We start from the raw sequence: 23,687 nt of genomic DNA on the forward strand, positions 1-23,687 counted from the left end.
TGCCCAGAAATCGGGAGTTCCTGCTGTACATTTGTGCCTCCCACTGACACCGAGAATGGCACGCTCACCAGAACTGTTGCTGCTCTGCATAAACTGAAAGTGATCATGGAAACTGAGGCTGTGGTCGCCAATGATTCATGGATAGTGTAACTCCCACCTTCTATCCACAGGGACGCCGCCCGACTGGTCTGGGATGCTTCTGGGACCGCTGCACCTTCTCCGGGGACTCGTGCTGCCGAGGGCCAGTTCTTGTGTTTCGTTAAGGTGCGCTCTCCGTCCTGCCGTGCTGAGCAGGGGCGCGTCGTCGCTGGGCACCGTTCTGCCGAGTTACTTCACTGGCGTGGCCCTGGAGTCCAGACTGGCTGCGACTCCACTCTTGAGGTAAGTCTCTCGTATGGTTGAGAATTAATGTCCGTAATTGTGGATGCCCCGAATAACCTTCACCTTCTTTCTTGCAGATGCAGAAGGGATGAAGGAGACGTCGAGCTGATATAGAGGGCTGAGCTCGAGAAGGTAAGAGAAAGCGCACAGCGCGGTGCTATGAGCGTCCTTAGAAGTTGGCTGACCAGTGCTGTTGTTCCTTGCAGGTCGCCGAAAGATTCCTGGAAGAAAGTGGTCAGATGGAACAGGACACCGGATGGAAGGTATCCGTATGGCGGTAGACTTCCAGGAGAGTTTGCTAGGTAAGCGGAGCCTGGAGGCAATGGAGCGGATGAATAGTCGCTTGCTAATTGTATTCTTGTCGTACTTCTTCTCTAGGGTGTTGCTGGAGGAAGATAACGAATTCCAGGGAAGACTTCAGATTATTAGAGGAGCTGGATGCAGAGCAGGTAAGGATGAATAACGTGGTTCTTCTTCTTCTCTCGCCCATGCAGGCCAAAGATGCTGAGCAGGACCCGGTGAACGTCACACTGCAAGAGCAGAATAATGCGAAGCGCGTGCCTCAATTCGGGCGTGGTTTAAATAGCCAGCAGGTATCCCAAGTGCCTTCGAGGTGGGCCACGCCCTGGATGCTAGACTGCATGCTGCAGTCCACGTTGATTCCTGTGGGGGCAGCCATATTGGTCCATTGCCCAATGGAAACTACACCAGGCATATGAGCCAGGTGCCAAGGGCACCAGGACTGGCTCCATGGCACCCGAGAGGGACATGATTGGGCCCTTGGGGCCTTGTTGAAAGACTGTGGTGAGGGCCAGAGGCGCAGAGTTCCCTGGCCAGGGTTTAAGGTCGTGACAGATAGACTCTTTATTTTCATGGGTCCCTCCCTGGTTTAGCCTTGGTGTGAAGATTATGATGCCTATTTTTGTCTTTTTACTTATTCTTTTTTGTTCCTGCCAATTAATTGTTGCTCTGCCCAGGCACAGGGGCCACCACTACTTCATCCCATACGGGTACTCAAACTGAAGCTGTTTTGTTTCCTCCTTCAGATTGTCATGCTTGTGTGGAGCAGCATGTAGATTGTGGAAATGGTGGGGGGACGAGTTTGGTTGATTCAGCGGAGGAGTATGCCCATATTGAGACCGGTGTGAGAGATGGTTGTAGAGATATTCCCCAAGAGGATGATTATGATTTGTTAGTCAAAGTATTAACTAAAGGGGGAAATGTTGGGGTGATTAAGGAGGGTCTCCTTTATCACGAGGGATTCATATTGCGCCCACCAAATAGATGATGGGGGATAGCAGTAAACTGGGATAGTGTTGCAAATCCATATTAATCGAATGCAGTTAATTATATGTTACTTCTAGTATTACAAGTATTTCGAATGTATACATATTAGATTTTCTCACACATAGAAAGATACAATATTAAAGCTGCAAATGCAACATGAACACAAATCCATACAATGGGGTGCTTTTCTCCATGGTTAGTTGTTACAAATGCATTCTAAATGGCAGGGACATTCTTGACGGAAAAGAGAATTAGTTACCTAGTAATAAGGTCCTACGAACAGGGCAAGGTTCACATTCCTTGCAAGGGAACAGATGTTATTTTGCCCTTTGTATTAAAATCGTTAGAGGGGATTAGTAATTTGTTTGGTGGTAATAAACATAAGGCCCGAGGCCAGGGTCCAACGGTAATATTTTTTCCCCAGGTCATCAGAGGTTGTATATGGCCACGTAAATTAGAAGGTCTTTTTTTAAGGCTCCAGGAATCTGTGGAATGCAGATTGCAATCTATAGTTCAAAGAAAATCCTGTTATGCAGACCTTCCTCTGTTTGCCAAAATACGTCAGCAGGACCATTTGCAATCATACTTAAAGTTCAAGGCCTTATGCCAGTTATTGCTAGCAATTAATGTTTTCAATACTTATGTTTAACCGTGCACCAACGTCACAACCTACTACAGACAAATCCCAAGAAGACATGTGGTTTTGAATATGATTTGAAGATAATAATGAAGATATGCCTGGCCAATAAAAATTGAAGAATTGGGAAAAGATTTTATTTCTTTGAAGAGGTTTTGTCCAATGATACTTGGGGGTCGATGGTAATAAAAGTATCTGGGAGTGTCTAAAATTGTTGCATACGATATATAAACTGCCAACTGATGTTGTAATGTTGAGACTTGGGTTAGTTTGTTTCTGCAACACCATCTAACCGCTCCCCGGAGATTGGGTACAATAAACTTGCTTAATATACAAGCGTGTACTTGCTTCTTAAGTGGTGGGCCTGTTTTGTTAAGGTGATTAAAGGCCCATCCCCACACGGACCATAGCTTGTATAATGTTCTAGTTCTCTTGCCCTTTCAACATTTTCAGATCTTTGCTTATTATTTTGAAGTTTACTCACACAATAATGATACTAAAGTTTTCTGAATTTACACCGGACCAACCAAAAACCAAAACGGTATTGTTAAAATTAATGTTCCTACCAGATTGACTTGAATGATGGCTTAGTATGAGTGGTGGTGATGTGCCAGTTTTGTTTCCATCTGTTTGACAGGTCTTAAAGAAAATATGCGTATACATTATTTGGAGGGGGCGTGCCTTACCGCAAACTCTACCTGATTTAGATTGCAAGAGTGAAATTGGGGGATGCCAAATTCATGTGGACAGAAAATGGTATTGGTAGTACCACAATAAACATATCCCAAGGGGTGTACGCAAGATTCGTAGTTGATTGGGACCTGCCATGCCCTTTTTTATCACAGTGGCTGTTGAGTTGAGAGGATCATGCCACCTAACCTACGAAGCATCCTCATGCTACTTGCCAGGAAGTAAGTGTGATTCTTAACATGGCAACATGTTATTCATCCCTTCAGTTGCCTTGTTAATTTTCTGAGTGGGCCAATTTTGTCATGGAAAGTGAGCTATTTCCTTGAAATCTGTCTCGAAATCCCTGATTTCAAGTGGCCGGTAATTTCAGGAGGAATTGTAAGAAGGCATCTGAAATCTGTTTGATAATTGCTATTTCTGACCTCAGTAATCTTTTTTCTTTCTGGTTTCAGCATTGACTACATCAGTCAAGGCCTCTGCCAGTGTGACACATTCCACACAATTCTTTTTGCAGCTGCTTCATTGTCATGTTTACTTAGCTTTCTTAAACATCTATGCATGTTTCCTAATCTGAATGAGTTTTTCAGTAGATTGTCTGGTGCAATATACAGTGTGATAACCTCAGAGACTCTCTTGTTATCTGCATTTGTATGATAGAGTGAATTTAGAGGATGCCCAGTTCATGTGGCTAGAATAAGGTATTGATAACAGCACAATAATCATATCCCAAGAGGTAGCATATTAAGTCTTGGCATGCACCAGCCAGTTAACATTTTGAGAATCAAGGGATTTTGATCCTGAATTGGGATTTTGTCGCAAAGGCCATGGGCCTTATTCCAAGTTTGGTGGTGCTGGAAAAAAAGGGCAGTAATTCTGTTACTGACAGTTTTCTCACTCCGCCAAACTACAGGTTTTGGCAGACTTGCCACAAGCAGAATTACCAAGTGCTAATTCCACCGATTGTTTGAGGAAAAGTGGAGAATTTTCATGAAGCTTTATGCTGGAGGTCAGTCCTCCACGTTTCCTCCAAAATCGACAGAATTACCTCTCATTAATTTCTCTGGTTGTAATTTTGTGAAAAAACCCCAATTGAGTCCTCCACTCTACCACAATTTGTAATCCCATGGTAACCAAGTGGCGGTAACGGTGACTGATTTTGGCCGTATTTTGGCAGATTTGAAATACCACCAAACACAGAATGAGGCCCATATATGTATTTACAGTTTGGGCTCCAGTAAGCTGTCACTGAGTCTCTAGTGCCTATAGTGTATGCTTTGCTTTGAGCAGGACATTGAAGGAGGTATGTGATAATGCATAGTCATACACTTTATGCTATCGGCAGTTCACACAGATGAGGTTGAGCTGGACTATCAATGCTAATCTGCCTCCTCTTTCTCTCCTATATCTTGGTGCATGAAACCCAGAATAACATTTATAGGTGATGTTGGATAGTGAAAGGTAGATACCAGAAGTTATCCAGGTCTGGCCCTGCCTACACCTTCATTCCCGCTCCCTGCCGCACTGGCAGGGGTGGGGATGTAGCCTGTTTTCTTACTCCAAACTCCCTATCTCTTCTACTCCCCTATCTCCTGCTGATTCTCCCTTATTCTAATACACAATCTCCACAATCACTGCCCCCTTTGGCAAGTATATTCTCTCTCTCTCTCTCTCTCTCTCTCTCTCTCTCTCTCTACCGGCCACCTCGTCCAGTAGGTCAATTCTTCAACCACATCTCCCAAATAATTGACACTCTCCCTCCTGATCACTGCCTCATTGTCATTGGTGACTTCAACCTCTGCTCTCTCACTCTACTGCTCTATCCACTGACTTTAACTCTCTGATATTAACCGCTCACTCTCTTCTGTCCTCTCTCTGCCCACCCCTTCAAATGGAAACTCTTTTGACCTCAGTCTCATCTCCTCTCAACTCTCTGCCTCTAATATCTCTACCGTTCCTTTTCCCTCTGATCACTCTACCGTCTTTGCCTCACTCGCCACTCCTGCTTCTTCCCCACTGTCTCCATCTATTACAACTTTTAGTAGGTGCAAGTTTTCCTTATCCAAACTCCCTGACTACCTCTCTGACCTACACCACACTCTCTCCTCCTACGCTGAACTCAGCTTTCCATCCACTGAAGAAGCCTTCCCTAACTTTAACACTGCTCTTTATGCTCCCTTCTCCGCTCACTGCTCTCGCACTACACTCACTCTTAAATCCTCCAATCCACGGGTCTAGATTACACCTCTCATCCAAACCCTGAAAACAACAATGTGGAAAAAGATTCACACTTGGCAAAGGTCAAGGCACTCCTCTGATCTCCAACTCTATCTCACTGGTCTTCAAAACTGTTCCTCTACTCTTGATACTGCCAAACGTGACTTCTCTCTCTCTCTCACTTCATATCAATCTTCTCACATTAAGCGTTAAGCGCCTACAAAAATCTCACAAATGAATTCTCTCACCTTCTACCACACTATTCCAAAATCCTAGATCGAGTAGTATTCAATCAACTCACTGAGTTCCTTGATACTCATAGCCTCTGGGACCCTCCTCAATCTGAAACAAAGGGCTAAATATAAACTCCTTCTTATCATCTTCAAAATTATCCAGGAAATCACCCCACCCTACCTATCACTTCATCTCACTCTGTACTCCCCTCCTTGTTCATTACGATCATCCTCGGCTCACCACCTTCCCACTACTCGAGCCCCCTGTATACCCTCTTGTTTCCGCTCTCTGTCTCTCCTCGCTCCCCTACTTTGGAATGCTCTCCCTCTCTGTACTTCTCCAACTCTACCACTATTTAAATCCAACCTCAAAGCCCTCCTTCTTTCTGGAGAACCTGTTTCCTAGCACTCTACGCTGTTGCATCACCCTGTTTTCTTCTCTCCCTACCCTCACAGACAACCCTACAGCACTTTTCCATCACCCCTCTGTCCTTGATTTAGCACTTCCTCCACCATCCCGTTCCTATGTCATTCTGTTCTGTCTTCATCCCTGGTTTATGTTTCAACATTTCCCTGCAACATCGGGTCTTCAAGTCACATTGTCTCTCTCCATTGTAAAGGTACTACATCCTCTCTGCTCTGTTATCAATGGTACATTTTGTGTTTGCCAAAACTGTATTGTGTTTGCTGTGATTTTTTAAAATAAATGAAATAAATAAATAAATAAATAAATAAATAAATATATATTTGATGAATCCCAGATGGGAAAACCTGGCAACATCATATTGTGGTGTACTCTTGTGGCGGCAGCATTATGCAAGTGCCCGACTACTTCAACTTGGAAGAGCCGCAGTAAGCAACAGTCAGGGTCATAAGCCTGTGTGTTTGAATCTTTACGTTATATGTTGCCCCTTACAAATGCCCATACATAAAATTAAAAGTAAATAATTTTAAAGACATCGACAAAATAATCCATTAAATAATTATTTAAATGTACAGTTAAAGACTGAAACGTTGTCTTTGTGAACGAAAAGCCTGTATTTACAAAAGCGGTTCATGAGGAACTCGATCCACCCCATTATTTCTAGAGTCACCACGTGACTAGCCAACATCTTTGCCGTATACTAATGGACCTGGTGTTTCTTGTACTATGCCCCTTTGTAATCAATGCAGTTAAAAGAAGAGTCCACGGAGCCAACTGTTGCACAATACATGAACAATCACCACACTTTACAGGGATTGTTTTGTACATATAAACGAACATCACATTATGTAACATCACAAATGATCGACACATACCCGTGTGCATCAATAACACTATAACATAATAAAAGGGACTATTTTGAGGCATTCTCAAACTGCCAAGCTAATGTTTAACGGTAGTTTTCTTTGTTACATTTTTTTGAAGTGATGAACAGCATTTTGTGAAGCTTTCCTAGACTTCAGAAACTTCTTTTTATAACTGTTCCATGTTCCATTGTTAAATTGGTCCACTTGGTGGCCTGCTCTGTGTGCTGCAGTCCCTGTGGTCTGATTTCCCAAGGCCAGCCAATGACTACCCTATCTCCATTTTAAGAGGCCTGGTGAAGTTAATCAGGGGCGCCGAGTATGCGGGTGCTTCGGGGCGCGGGGACCCTCGGGAAAGCAATCTGCCTAAATGTTTCTATCCTTTTCAGGACAGAAGGATACGAACGTCTGAATACACACACTCACCAAGACGGATCCACTAGGACAGTGATCCCCAACATGTAGCTCGCGAGCAACATGTTGCTCTCCTGACCCTAAAATGTTGCTCGCCAGTTGATCCGGGCCATTGTGTGGAGGCTAAGAAGAAGGACTTTCAGGGATGAGACATCAATGGCAGTGTACCCTGAACCAGAACTGTGCCGGAAGGCTAGCCAATCAGTCTGCTCTATTTGACAGGCATGACATACTGTTAGTTGTTGTTGAAGCATTAACTGTGGAGGCATCAGTAGAGTAGTCTGAGTGGTGGGGCAGGTCAGATGGGTGCTGGGAACAAGGGGGTGGCTCCTGAAATTAATCTCTTGGGGCTTCAGATGAGACGGTCACTAGTGACTGAAGAGAGCCTGAAGCACAGAAACTAAGCTGGCCTGGCCATCCATGTGAATACCCATTGTACTGCTCTGTAATCAGAAGTAAAAATGTCTGTTCACTGAACCCACCCTTATTGAGACAATACCTGTCTTGGCACTCTAAAAGGTCTGTGCCATTTGGAGTTCTGGTACACTATAAGGTTCATCACTGGCTACGAAGATAATGTTGCTGCCAACTGAGCCACGCCACCCCCGCTGCAGTCAGGTAGACAGCAAAGGGGTTAGTTGCCGAATAGTACGAAAATAAGTACCAAAATAAGTGACTTGCATGCCCAACTGTCAAGGAAGTTCCAATACGCCTCTTTTGTACATGTATTTGTGTTTGTTGCCAAAATGCGATTTTTTGGTCCAAAATATTCCACATTAATTGCATAATCTTTGAAGACAGTTTCATCTTCGGATTCTTCTTTCCAGTACAGAAGTGCATTAATGGAAAAAATAATCAAACCAAATGCACATGTTTGTGTTCTGGTGACAATTGCCAGCTTGTGTGCCTTTATACAGCTGGTACCTGCATATTGGACAAATAAGTGGCATGCATGCTCAAACTTTCCTTCTTAAACAATTTGCTTATGCCAATTTCTTTACATGTGAAGTTTGTGTTTGCGGGCCCCATGCATCATAATTTGCACAAATGTTACATACTACTTGTATTGCAGTGCCTGGTGGGAAAATGCACATTGTATGATGCTTTGCTTATCTGGCATGTGACTAATGGGTTGCTAAGGGGAAGGAGTTCGAAATTATGCACAGTTAGTGTAGCTACCAACTGCAATTCTCTTAAGTTACTGAAAATTATTTCTTAGTGACATAGTAATTATTTGTTACTTTAGTATAGCGTTTCATGCTAGATTCTTCCTGCTTATAAATTCTTTAAGAACAGAAACTAAGAAACTAACCAATGTAATGGACTGAATTCATCAACCTCGAGCAATGAATGGCTAAGTCGATCCTGCCACAGGTTTGAACTTACGGAGTGCAGGCTGACCCCATGTCAAGGGAGTGCACTTAACAAGTGAGGTATACAACCATAAACATATAATGTGTGACAATATGAAGGAAAAATCCACCCCTTATGTAAAGCGGTCTTCAAAAGTTCCAATTTGTGAGCAATGTTACTGGCCCACTAGCATGCTTAGAAATGCACCACTTACAACTATATTTCCCAGGGGATTGCTTGGGAAAGAGTACCCAAATCCATCAGAATCTTTTTTTAAATTCCTAATCACTTGTCTTCAATGTAACAGACCTTAAGCGCTTTAAAATGCAATACTTTCCACTAGATTTCGTAGGTGCATAATCCTCCCCTCACACAAAGCCTGGTTGAAATGATCTTTACATTCTACCATATTCTGTCCAGTGTTACTCATCCTGTTCTCCTAAAAATGCACAATTTGCCCTAAAGATCCTGACAATCCCTTTGGAGGGATGGGTGGGGCAGCAACAAAATAAGCCTTTATATTTTGGAGTAAATGCTACCGTTAAAAAGTGCTTAAAAACATTTGCCATTAAATCGGTTGAAAATTTCCTGGGAGAGTACGCTAATCACTCAAATATTATGTTACATCCTGGAATGTTTGAATAATTTTGCTGGCCTAGTGCCTAGAAATACACGGTTTGCCACTTAATTTACTAAAGATTGTATTTCTATACCAATTTAATGTGAAATGATGTTTACGGCCATTATGAATTGCCTGGACTAGGCTTACACTTGGATGAGATTACTGTTAATTAACAGTCCTATTAGTAGTATTGAGCTTAGTACAGTTATGATTTGTTCCAATCATTTTACCACCGACTGAATGCTGATAAATTACATCAAAGTACTGAAGTTGCTCACCATTTCATCTGACACTCACATGTTGCTCATTGCTAACAAAAGGATGGGGACCCCTGCACTAGGACAACACTTCAACACGACCCCGACCCTGAACCATTCAAAGCCTTAACCGACCAGGGTCACACTAGATCACCTCAGAATAGATATCACCCACCCAGTCCCACACCTGAAGATTAGGTTCAGACGCACCCACCAATCCAAACTATACTCAATAGGATACAGTTGGATCAGCGCAACACCACCAAATTGAGTCGGACCACGAGGAACCAGCAACATCCGAACCCATAGGTATACAACTCTAACGGAATCATAAGTACCTGAACCAGGATACAGACCCCACTAACCCAACCCTCAATCTTCTGCATACTTAAACCCACACAAAACCACACAACCATCTCTCTCCCAGCAATCCGCACGCACTTTACCACACTGCATCAACAACACATAAACTTCACCCACAGCACTCGAGGCCTTCATCCGATCCGATACTAGCACCAAAGCCCAGCACTCGGTGTATACCGAGCTGAAGCTGCCAACAGCACACCACTTCTCCTACTCTCCTTCTCCCCCTCCTCCCGACTAACCCTACCCCCACCCTTCTTGTTTACAGATCCGCCAGAGCGCCTGGGGACCAATTCCGTTGGTGACGGTGCGCTATACAAGTACCGCTAAAATAACATAACATCCTTTTAATGGAACGTCCCTACAAAGAGCCACTGGCACTCCCGGGAAATTGAAAATTTGGCTCCCCCCGACTCGCAACACATAAACAATAGTACACATTTGCACTTCCGCCAAAGATTAAGGCACATCAACAGATGCTGCAAGTACATAGCCAGGTGTGACCACATGTCAGTGGTGTAGGCAGGCTGTGGCCTGAGGGGCAGGCAAGGCCAACCCTCTTTTGCCCAGGCCCCAACCTGCACCAGTACATGCAAGGGAAGGGATGAACGGGAATTAGGTAGTGGCTGCTCTGAGCCTTACTGTCGACATAATGTGCAGATAAATGAACCAACTGAAAAGGAAAACATACAAGCTCACTGGGAACATTAGCCTGTACAGGAGGGAAGCCATATGCAAAGCGCCATCATACGCAGGGGCTCTGTCTGCAGGTCGGTTTGTGACAAATGGAAATACTGCAGCGCAATCCCTCAAACATTGACACTTAAAAAAAGAGTTGTCACATGCATTTGCCAAGGGTGTATTATCCACTCATTGTGGTCTCCTTAGGAGGTCGCAGCCCCCATAAGTGCAGGCTGTTGCAGGGGAGTATCGCGAATGGCAGGAGTGAAGGGGGCGGGGCACTATTTAAAATGTCCGACTATTAATGGGAATCTGGGTCTCCCACTTTCTAACCTGCCATCCACATAGGCTTCCATATTCATTTTCCAGAAAAGCCATAACATGCTACCTGGCTTAAACAATACACTCCCCTACATCAACAAGATAAGAAGCTTCAAAACCTTTTAAATAATGCATTCTAATATTACCCAACAAACTAATGCATTTGATATACTGTGTAAAGGTGAAAGAAAGAGATGGCTCCGGCAGAACGTGATCTTATTAACTTGCAGGATGCACACAGATAACTGGAGAGCTACATATATGTGACCTGCATGAAAAGTAGCGACTGAATATTAAAATTCCAAAGCCTACAAAACTAGTTACATGGAAAAGCCACGACTCACTTTCCTCTCATACCATCACTAATTTATGCGCACTCTTGTCTAAAAAAAACCCTGAAAACAGCTCTCAAATCATTTTCAATGAGTCCTGCTGTGCAAAGCGAATGACATTTGGCGTCCATGTGCATTCATGTCGGACGATATGCACCGAAATGCAATATAATGTGTATCTAAAAGCAGGTACCTGTTTATTATGTTATACCTTATGTGGCAAAACCTGAGCTCTCTGCAAACTGCCTACAGGTTGAACTAAATTCAGGATCAAGCTCACCACAGAGAAAAACATATGACAGCCACCTGCTTGTAGACATTGTTTGACACCGGCATAACATTTGCAAATACAAAATATGGTGAAAGCCTTTTCTACAGATTCCCAGTTACACTCTACGGCATGGGTCTGAGCTTTTAATATTCAGTTATCCGGGACTTTATTTGTATTTGTTTGTATTTTGTATTTGTTTGTAGCAATAGAAATAGGATCTTTCTGCAGCAGTTCCCATTGCTTTGCTTTCTAGCAGAGTAACAGAGCAATTCATATGGCTGTGCATCTCCACTGTGCACTTCTATCTATATTGTGCAATGACAATCTAACATTCAGCAGGCAGAGACGAGAAATAAGATGGGTGGGTTTGATCATGTGCCTAGGTTCTATTCCACCCATGCAAGGCGCATCATTTTATCCGCAAGAGCATGGTAGAGAAAATAAGCCACTGCAATTAATATATATCCCACTTTGCAGAATCATTTCTGTCGCACTTGATCGTTGATTGAAAGTACTGTAGCTTGATTAAAACATAACCTCAAACACTGGTTTTTCATTCACCGGGGTGACTTTAAGAGAAACTGCAGCCCTCGGGGCATGGAAAATGCTCTGGGCAGTAATTAGGAAGATTTCCCTAGGTGCCTTTCACGAGAATGTGTCCACCTTGAATAAAACTTTGCTGAGCAAACATTCTTCTCTCCTGATCCTAATTTGCCTTGCAAAAATATTTGCTGCAAACGTGCTTACTCAAACCAGAAAATCGGTTGTAGGCCGAGCTGTGCCAGGATGCCTCTGCAGTTGGCACAGCAGCATTTAATTTAATTGTTTTCTAATGAGCCCTAATGATTTTGCATTAGAAACAGGGCTTGTGCCAGGGGCAGCGGCGAGGAGAGAATGGTCTCTGTAATTGTTTGCGGCTGTCCCCGTGACTTATTCTGCAGACAGACACTGAATGCTGGCCCAGGCGAGTCCATTGCTTGCACTTAGAGGCCTGGGCTAGGAGTGAGTGGGGTGAGTGAGGCAGCATCTGCACCGCCTCCTCCCCTCGCTAGCACGCCACGTGAGATGACCCTATCATACCTGTATGCCCGCAAGCCTATTAAAGTTATAATCTTGACAAACATGACGTTACAATGTGCACATAACTGTCAGGAACGCAGTGAGTGCATTGCGTGTCTCTTATTGCGTTTAAGGTAAGCATCCATCTTGCAGCCACACACTGTCACACACATGTGTGAGGTAACCAGGCTGAGCATGGAATACACACATGCATCCCTTGTCTCTATGCTGCCTTCGACACAGCCGCCCCCCAGCTGCTGCCAAAAAGCTGGACAATAAGATGGAGTCTCTAGGTGGGCTTTACTCCTGTTTGCGTCTCCTTTGCTAGTCATATGCCTCCAAATTAAACCAGCAGATTGCTAGCAAATGTGTCCTGGTAGTTTCCTTGGGGGGCAGTGGCATGCACCTGGCATTGAATAGAGGCTGCTTCATCGCGCGTGAGAAATGGTTTAGGTACCAGAGAGAGGGTCTGGTGGGTATCACTGCATCCCTGCGGCCCCTGTCATGTCTGCTCCTGCTTCCCTAGTCATATGTCCTCTCGATGAGAAGGTGGAAAGACAGGGAACTATGATGAGCAGTATCCTGCCCTTTGACCTCCACAAATTCGAAGTTGTGTGTTCTTGCAACATTCTCCTAAAGCTTATCAAGAACCTGTCACTTTGTTTCTTTAATGAGCATTGGATCACTTTGAGTAGGGCCGTGTGTCTTTTGGCATCTAGATCATGGCATTGAGGCCTAGTTGAGCGGGATGTGTCCCGGGTGACAATCACAGAAACGCAGGGATGTGTTGCAGGATGGCCTACAGGATATGGGCACGTCAGGGGGAGAGGTTACCGATCAAAACAGAGCCCCCAAAGGAATAAGACAATGGCTTAGGCAGGACTGCACAACACCTTGCCTTAGGGTGAGTAATGCACAGCCAGGTCTACAGGCATTACCCCCTGCTTAGTATATCTGGGTAGAAGTTATTAGCCCTCTAGCTGGTCCTATTCTTCAGCACGCCTTTCCTCTATTCAGGGTCTTGACCTTGCTGTTTCCACCAATGACCAGGCTGGGGCTTCCGGCAGGCCCTCTAGCTTTCTGTTGTTATTGCTCTTCATCTTAATGCTTACTCAGTAGCTGTAAATTCAACTCTTTGGGCTCTGGCCCACAGGCTCCTCCCACTTCCAGGAACTCTAGTCCTAGCCTCCCCCCAGCTATGGCTCATCCGGTCTTGCTTTTCGTCTCTCTCAGCACACTGGATCTCACTGGATAATCACTGCACCTTCACTCTTTGGCTCCAGCACCTACTCTATCTGCACCCTCCCTTGGCTGCACTGGCTGCTTTCTCTTTCAGGAGCACCATCCTGCCTCCCAACTTGTCACTGTTTGCACATTTTGGCACCTTAGGAACATGACTAAACATGCATCATGCGATTTTTGGCTTTGTTGGAAGTTTCACAAATGTTCTTTTCAATGTCTTCCTATTTTTATTTATTTTTTATTTATTTGCATTTTTAAACCTCTTACACAGCCCCGGGGCTTCAAGGCGCTGTTACAGGAATATGTCTTAGTTGCGTATTTGTAACACGCTTAGTACCCAGAAGTCTCTAAGCGCGTACCGGGGATCGAACCTGTGTTGCTCCTGTCATCTTGTTTCCAAGTCGAGCACGTTGCCGCTGAGCTATCCTCCTGGGATATTTAACATCTATATGATAATATGTTTGCCTGAGCTGTATCTGCTTGCTCTGCCCCTTTTCTAGCCGTCACTCAACTGCAAACCTTTTGGTTATTTGCGTTTTAGGGCACTCCGGGTCCATTGCCAATATCTCCTATTATGAGATTCCTCTGGTTATAGGAAAATACATAACCAGCAAGAGCTGAATCTAGGATATGACTAGAACAACTTTCCCAAATTTCCTGAAAGGGCGTGTTCATAATATGATCAAAACTGCAGATCTGCTGCAACATGCCATAAGCTCTGACCTCTCTGAATCATGATGATTGTTCATGTGATGCAGTCTTTTCAATTGGATCAAAAAGACAATCTGTGTGTGTCAGACAATGCTGTGGCGACCGCCCACACGGTATGGACTTCATCTAGAAGTGCTGGAAGGACCTCAAGAGGCATGTGCAAAGGCCTGTCTCCAGCCCCTGCAAGGATGGTCTCATCACTTCTTCACGCCCAGAGATGCAGTGTTTGCAGAAGCAGGCTAGTCCTTGACCTGTGCGGCCTTGACAGAGTTGGAGGAGTAGGGACTGGAGCTGAAGGTGAGTGCACTGGATGTATTTTTGATCATGGACATTGATGTCAGTGGGCACATGTGTGAATGGGCAACAACATGTACCCATGCTGCTAAAAGCAGTTCTCACTGATGTGTACATTCACTAAATACATTTTGATATCAACAAGATGTTATCACTCTCTGCACCTCTCAGCCATTTCCTTACTCTGCCTTCCACACATGGTGGCAGGAAAATTGAGCACCTGGCCCCCTTGCATCTGGCCAAATGACGATTCGCCGTCAATGAGGACAATGGACCTCACTCTTAGCTTCTAAGACATTGTGTTGGGTGTTTAAATGGCAATTATTATAGATGTAGTAAAGACAACTAAAACCCACTGTTTCTTTTCTTTTAAATGTTTCTAGATATGTTGTATATAAAAAAGCAGATGGTTCATAAAATCTCATTGCTCCTAATTTATAAAAAAAATAAAAGACCACTGCCCCAATGACACGGAGTCATCACCTGACTTGACATGCCCAGGGAGTGTGCATGCGTTTCTAACACCATCATCAGAGTGTAGAGACTGGGATTACCATGTACTAGGCGGGTGGTCCCGATTTTTGTGCGCATGTATAATGAGAACAATGGCAGGTTGTCTGTGTAGCAAATTCATAACATCTCTTACCTGGCTAATAAATACCCTTCTTGCACACAGTGCTGCACATTCACTGTCATGTCTGAACCATAACCATGCATCATCTGTCTAGTGTAGTTCCAGCGCCATGAATATTGACTGCGCCTCTGGCCACTAAACCCCTGCCCACTTTGCTGTAACGCCGCAGAGCACACAGGGGAAGGAAAAAGGTTGTCCATCAACCACTAGCTACCATGCCCGGGGAAACAGATGTGAGGGGAAATGGGATAGAATAAACATTGCTGTCATGTTCCATCACAGTAATATTTTCAACAACAATCCTACGCGGAATGGATCATTAACCCTATCCACAGTGTAAGCAGGAGCCTACAGCTGCCGTGAACTCTTACACCGCACTCAATAACTTCTGATAGCAATGTGTGGTTCACTAACGGTGACTCAAGGTCATATCCCTTCTTGAGAGCTCAAACACCAGACCAAAGAATGCAAGAAAGCTAGGAAATGACAACACACCACCCTACAAGATGGAACAGATGATGTTGGACACACAACAGTGCCCAGTAGTGGGTTAGGGGTTTGGCAATGACATCCAAAAGGGAGATGGTGATATGGTTAATGTAACCAAAAAAGGCATGTGCAGGGAGGAATCTGACCCACAGGAGTGGCAACAAAGGGGTCAATGGGAGTTCATTATATTATAGTTGTACTATTTCTGCCACATTTGCATATATTCACAAAAGCTGAATGCATGTATACATCCTTTCACATAGATGAGACATTTCTTTATGTATGCATACCATTAGTTAAATGCTTTACGTCTCGAATGTACTTTAAAAAAATATGTACTTTCAGAAAACGCTTGCTGTCAAAAGGCCCACAACGAGGTGACATGAAAACACAACACCATTCAGGCTGCCATGACTTCATGCAAGCCTGGTTTAATTGTGCTTCTCCTTAATACTGGACACTTGACATTTCTTTTAATCCATATTTCAGACACAGCCTAATGTTGCTTTGTGTTGTTGTCAGTTGGTATATAGGGACAAATAAAAGAGATCAAGACCGGGTAACTAGTGTCCCTCTGTTTAATGTGTCTTCCTAATATCTGAATTGGCCAGTAGTTCTGTCAGATGTTTCCTTTCAGACTAATTCTCCTTACACAAGCCTGTCCAAGGCAAATGTGACAGAAATATTACAACTATAATATAATGAACTCCCACTTACATTGGCTGTACAATGTATAAATGCACCAGGACAAATTAAGAGTCTGTACAATATTAGACTTACATGCAAAGGAACAGACATACATATAAAGTGTGTAAGGTAAGCCCTATTGAAACTAAGAAGGAGTAAAAAATGAACGCGAGGTAGAAAAACTGCAGGTTTCTAAAACAACAGGCAAGCACCATGGTTTCATAAAATAATGACAAGAAAAAGATTCATATTTGTAATAATGAAACGCTGTACGTTGCCGTATGGCTGAGTGCCACATAAGTCACGTGACGATGGTCATGTGAGTTTAAACTGCGGAAGCAAAGATTATTCTCCCTTCAGCTTGGAATAGGCGAGCGAGACAAAATCGGGAGATTTTCGCGATCCGTCACAGCTGGACGAGACGTGCCTCTCTGCATTACTGAGAGGCCAGGATCGTTTTTTTCTGCGGTCTGTCGTCAGGCAGAGACCAGCGTCGCGCTGCTTTGCCTGGAATGAACAGTAAGTATTGCACATATTAATGTGACAGTACGAGCACGCGTTGAGCTATGGGCGGGTACTACTACCGATATGGGAGCCGCATGGAATAGCCGTATCAACGGTTTGTGTATGGAGCACCAATACCTTTGCTTCTGCTAAATATACTGAATTAGGCGTATATACTAACTAGGCTTATTTTTTATGCCTACAGGCCCGTAATAGGAGCTACACCATTGCATACTGATCCTAACATTGCGAGAGTGGATGAACTCCATCTTTTCACTATTCAAAGTGAACAGACCGCCGTTGTGTGCCGAAAACACAAGTCGGCGCAGAGGAGGTATGAATCACTTTTTCCACCTGAAAATATGAATAGAATATGTCTGATCACTAAAGTGACATATGCTCTGGACCGGAATAGAAATGTGTTATGATTTAACCCGATAGGTCCACAGCCAATATACTGCTCGAGTGACATCCGCAAGTCATCATTCTGTCCCTGCCCTGCTCACCACATTGAGATGAGTGGTTGAAACTGAACTAGTCACCCCACAAACGCTCTATAAACCTGAGCTTATGTCCTGACCAGACAAAGATCACCTTCTCTCATTGAGATTTTATCTTTTGTTTTTTCCAGTGAAGAAAAGTATCACTCGGCTCAGAAGCTAAATGATCCCACTATATCACAAATGTTTTCGTCCTGATGAAGGCCCGGTATGAATAAAAGAGAAGACCAAGGATGGATGCAGTCTATCTCCTGCCAAATGGGACGAAACGCACCGCGTTGACACAATAATTTTGCAGTTTCATCCATTGCTAAGTGTTGCCCCTTGGAGGTGATAGGGGGTGAATAACCCAAAAATCAAACTCTTAATGTGTCAAAAATAATCTGATGCAAAATTGTGAAACTGAATGATCTGGCACTGTGTTCTACTCCACTTACTGTTGTGATACGATGGGAATGTATATATTTAGAAAAGTGTTAAATATAATTGTGATGTATGTTATCTCTGCCTTTTATGAAAACATGTGTATATGTTTTTTATATAGAGAATAATGTGTGTATGAAAAAATAGAGAGAAAAAACAGGAACTAAAGATGAATAGGGAATAAAATATGTCAGCCTGTATGTTCCAAAACTATTGTGTGAATAAGGTCTGGTCCTTGAAGAAGTTAACTTCCTTGCAAACTTCTGGGTGAAAGTTCGGTTATGGTAATTATTCCCTAAAAGATGCAGGAGGTAGTCTGTATTCCCTCCCTTTGTTTCTGGCACAATAGTACCAAGTCATAAAAACATGAGCCTGGCTGTAACTGACCATCTGATATTATTGCAGGTGCTTGCTGCCCTTCCTCAGCCTTCAACCTTGATAAACCAGATGTCGAGTCACACCAAGTTCACCTCGCCAACCCAAGTTTCAGGGCCTGCACAATCCTAGTTCATGAGAGGACTTTGCGGTATACAGATTTGTATATTCACCATGTACCCCAACTGTCCCAAAACACATATCCCTCAAGACCCCCATGTATGCATGTCTGTGCATGGATGTTCAAGGCTATCACGTTTCCTCTTCACAGTGGTTTCATCATTGCAAATCTCCTTTCTTACATGTGCATACGAAGCTCCTAATTGCCCAGTTTCTAGGGGCTAGAAAGCACACCACACCTACATTATTTATATTTGCATCTGCAGGTTTTGACATTTATCTTGATGCACACGTGTGAATCTAAAATGTATCAATTTAAACACAAAGTAATGCTTGAAGTAATGTTTATCCCATTCCTATTTACTACACTAGATACATGTTAAATTACACCATCACATCAGCATCGCTGTTGCCCCAGTTACCAATGTGGTGTGTGCAACTTGAACCCCTCTTTCTCATTGGGACCTTTATTGACCACCCCCAACACTGAGCCACCGTGCCCTCTAACAGCTGCAGCCTGCACTTTTCTTGCACTTCGGTGCATAGCACGTGCGTTCTCGGGTGTTTTCAAGGGCTGCCTCTAGTCCGGTCAGCTCCACAAAAGAAAGACTCCTTGTCCAGGTAAAAGAGAGGAAAGAGCCTCACATCACTCAACTGAGCTCCTGCTCTGAAATGACACGCCCACTGCCAAGACTGACTGCCACAGATTGCACTTTTCATGCACTTTGCATGCACTTCACAGCACACAGGTTTTTTCAAGGACTGCCTCCAGCCCAGTCGGGTCCACAGAAGAAAGACTCCTTGTGCCGGTAAAAAAAGTAGAAAGATCCTTGTATCACACAATCAAGCCCCTGTTCTGAAATGACACGTCCACTGCCAAGACTAACTGTCAAAGACTGCACTTTTCCACCTATTTGCTTGGCTCAAGACTGAACAATTCACATTGTTGAGGCACCCAAATCCAATGAGGCATCTGCCTCCACAGTCTTTGCACACAAAAAAAAACAACTTTCTGCATCAACAAATAGTCCATACCAGAGGAATTAGCCAACTTTGATGGTGAACCAACTGGAGAAAATAAACGGATGCACCCAACCTCAAATGATTCGTAATGGCAAGTAAGGGAAAAGCCGTTCAATATGTTATCAAGAGTCCCTTCTGATTACAAAGTAGGCATAAGCCCGACTTCTCTCTCATCAGTAAATGAGCTACAGATGGTGATAATAAACATATTTTTCAGGGCCGGAACACAAGCCAATTTATCTGAATCAACTTCTCTTAATTGGGAATCTTTGGGTTGAAACTGAGGCACCAAACTCCAAACCTTTCTGTCCTTCCCTATTTCTTTCCAGGAGGCAAAAGTCCACGTGCGTAACAAGCAGGATGCTGAAATATTTGGTAAAAGGCTGTGGCTAAAGCAGAGTAATTGCTCAAGACTTGGTCAACTACTGTTATGCAGGGCCCAGCCTATGCCAAGGCAGGACCAGTGAGGTTTCGCATAACAAAAAACAACCTTCATCTTATGTGAATGAACAACTGAGACTTCGAAATGGATCAAACTACACTGCAGTGAAGAAATTACCTTGTTGTCAAACTTCATACTTGAAAAAGGAATCCCTATGGCCTCAAGATTCATAGATGGCAAATCTGCCACTGTGGTTATAAAATAAGCATTCTTGCACTTCACTGTTTGCTCCTCTGGGGTAAAATTATACATTACCATGAGATAACTGAGCAACTTTCTTTTTCATAGGTATGTTTTATTAAAAATTACTGGAAGATTTAATTCTGTATTGCAGTGAACCAGAAAAAGGACGCACTACATTGGTTCACAGTTAAAGATGTTTATTTACATAAAAAAACTAAACGCCTAGCTAGCCCTATCGCTAGGAGGAAAGTTCCTTTCCTAGCAAAACTAAAGCTAAGGGTGCACGTCAAGCCCAAACTAAAAAGTCTTCTGTCCAAATCCTAACCAACTAACTGGCCCTACCAATTTAGAAAACACCTAACTAAAAGGAAAAAGGGGAGGCTTGCACACTTGCACACTAGCCCCGGTATGGGCTTTGCCTGGCCAAACTTATAACTCACTGGCTCTCAGTCCCAAAGTTCCTTTAGAACATAATGGTGTAATCTTCATAATCTTCGTATCGAGTCTGTTGGTTAAAATTATAATTATCGTCTGTATGGGTTTCTCCTTAATAAAGAAAACTGTTACTTCATTTACTTTTCTCAGGTGTTATTTGAATTGCTAAATCCCTCCAGGATTACTTGAAAAGATATTTTCCTGTCTCCCACCTTCATGGCTCTGAAGTCACCCCACAAAAGTCCTGTGGCTCTTTGGTAGGTGTCTGTTCCTCAATCACAATATTTTACTTAGAACGTCTGCCTGCTCGGGTATTGCAGGTTCTGGTGGCCTCATGCACTTTGCTAGCGCTGCTGCAGAGCATTCACCTTCCTTTCACTCTTTCCCCCGAAGGATGTAGGGTCTTTGGAAGCTTTATCGGCTTTTCTAGGCTTCATATAAAGCATATGTATCTCTTTCACTCCGTTCTTCATAAGGCGTCTGCCTGTTAGCTTCTCTCACGTTCTCACGCTTTTGGCAGCTATTCCTGCCTAGATATGCAGTGTTCGCATTTCTTTCACTCTGTTTTAGGGGGACTGTTTGCCCGTTAGATCCTCTTAAATTCTCATGCTTTTGGTGGCTATTCCAGCCTTGATATACAGTGTTCGTATCTCTTTCACTCTATTCTAGTGGGACCGTATGGCTGTTAGATCCTCTTACGTTCTCATGCTTTTGGCGGAACTTTCACTCTGTTTTAGCAGGCCGTGTGCCCACCCCAGTCTCTCTGTTTCTCGTACCTGCATCAGTTTCTGTATTCCTGGAAACTAACAGCCATGAGCCTCACTGCTCATTAGTGGAAGATGGTTATTTTTCCGTCATATCTCTTCCTCTGACTGGAGCCTCTTGCTTGGTCATAGCACCTGTGGTTAAGCCTCCAGCTAGCTGGTCTTGCTTTGTTCATGCCACCACTGGCTCTGCAGCTTGAAGTGGCCCTGTGCCTCTAGGATATCAATGCTACAGAGGCTTGCCTCTGCGTAGAGGTTGCTCTCATCACTCCGTAGGAGTCTCCCCTCCATTCACAGTCTGCTCTCTCCTTATACACATCATTGGTACAAAAGGAATTCTGTCCATCTTCCTTGATCATGACATCAGGGGATGTTCAGCATTTCCTGAAGCCAATAGAATGAAAGAAGGATTTATGTTGATTATAGTCAGAACAGGAGATGCCAAAGTCTTTCCAGCATCCAAAAAGGCAGAAAGGGTGGTTTGAACTGGGTGTTCCTTATTAGAATGGGAGTCCTTGTCTTTCAGCTGGGAGTCACTCCCCGTTAGGTCCCACTTGTCCAGACCTATAGGGAGGGTCTTCCTTATCAGGCTCATTTCCCTAGCCTCAACGTGGGTGGCTCTCCCCTGGGGAGAATGGACAAATTGTCCAGATTCATCACAGTGTATAACAAACAGTGGAGCCATGTACTGTTGCACATAACTTTATACATATCAAGTATACCATTCTGTTCCCATCACTAGCTCAAAACTGGAAACAAATATCCTAACAATAAAACAAAATACCCTCATATGAAGCCAAGAGTTTGCATAGAGTATGGGAAAATACTATACACAATGCATAATATTCCAAAATTATCTAGAATAAGGAACAAACAGAAAAAACTCGAATGTGAGGCTAGAAGAGGAGTGAAAGACAAAGCTGAATGTGGTACAAGCAAAGCCAACTCTAGTTTCCACTCAATTAAGTTAAGCCACAAAACAATGGTCATCTCTAGGTTTCCATAAATGCTCTCCACATCTACTTAATCACAAGAAAAAATGTTTTATACTCGTGCTGGGGAGGCACTTAACAGCAAATGGCTCAAACTGAATAATTAGAGTGTCTGCACTGTTTTTCGTACCAAGACACAATCCCACCCTCCCCCCTTCACATTGTGGATGTAGGAATGCAAATGCAGAATGGGGGATGGTTGCAACTTGGTTCTGTTGGATGTCTCAGCTGCCTGTCAAATGGTTGACAACGAGGCAAGGCAATGCATCCATTCTGTGCATATGAGCTTGGGGGGGACATTCTGCAATTGTTGTGCTTCCTTTAGGGAGGTCTGTTATTCCCTGAAGCTTTTAAATATGACGTTTCATTTTTCAAATCATTTCAATAATATACAATGCTATCTCTATATAGAAAAAAATAACTCAACCCAGGATCAGCTGATCTCTAAATTTCGCATATCCCCACCCACCTTAAAATGCTTTCATTTGTTCTTTCTATGAATGCTGTTTGGCCCGTTACCTGGTCATAGCCTGGGTCGACCGAGGCATACAATTGTCTTGGGCCCCGTTGAAGAATAATCCCACAATCACAAATGACAATTCATTCCTTTCATGACAGACCATGTGTGAAATGTCCTGGCAGGCTTCTTTTGTTAAAATGTCTTGCCAACAGAACATGTGACAAATGTAGGAGGTCCCAAGATGGCCATCTTGGAAGACGCATGATGGCTGTCATCCCTGGTCAGAGCTGTCGTTGCTGATCCAAGACACCTTGGCTGGTGGAGGAGGGAGTCAGCACATAATCCGGACCACGGCGAGGAGGTGTTGAGTGCTTGTTCTGCGTTAGCAGAGACAGAGGGTTGAGTGTCCGTTCGGGACTGTAAGGAAGGCCACAGTTCAATGGTGTTTATTGAACTTTCGCAAGGGTGTGATAAACCTAAATCTACAGATGGGAGCAAGCTATAACCATCAAATAATAATAATGAAATCCTAGTGGAGACTTGTCAAAATAAAAGGGCCTATACCAACACAAAGGGCCTCATTAGGACCCTGGCGGAGAGGGTGTTACGCCAGCGTAGTGCATGGCGTACCTCTCCGCCATACTACGAGTTCCCGTAGCGCCATGGAGGTTTTCTCCGCCTGGTTTTACCAGCCGGAGAAAACCATGGCGCTACGGGACCTCGTTGTTAATTACGCCACCGTATTTTACGGTGGCGTAATTAACTCCTTCCCCACTCCCATTATACCCTATGGGGCGAAAATGGGAATGGGGAAGGGCAGAATGGGGATTGGGGATTTACCGCTCCGCCGAGGTCGGAATGGGGCGGTAAATCCGCCAACCCCCATGGCGCTATCGGCGGCTTTCCGCCATGCTTCGCGGTGCATTTAGCACCGCGAAGTCCGCCTGGGTCGTAATGAGGCCCAAACTATTACCAATCCATACCACTAATTTACAAATAATGGCCCT

Source organism: Ambystoma mexicanum, chromosome 4p, assembly GCF_040938575.1.
Source record: "Ambystoma mexicanum isolate Mex_15411 chromosome 4p, UKY_AmexF1_1, whole genome shotgun sequence".
Taxonomy (NCBI): domain Eukaryota; kingdom Metazoa; phylum Chordata; class Amphibia; order Caudata; family Ambystomatidae; genus Ambystoma; species Ambystoma mexicanum.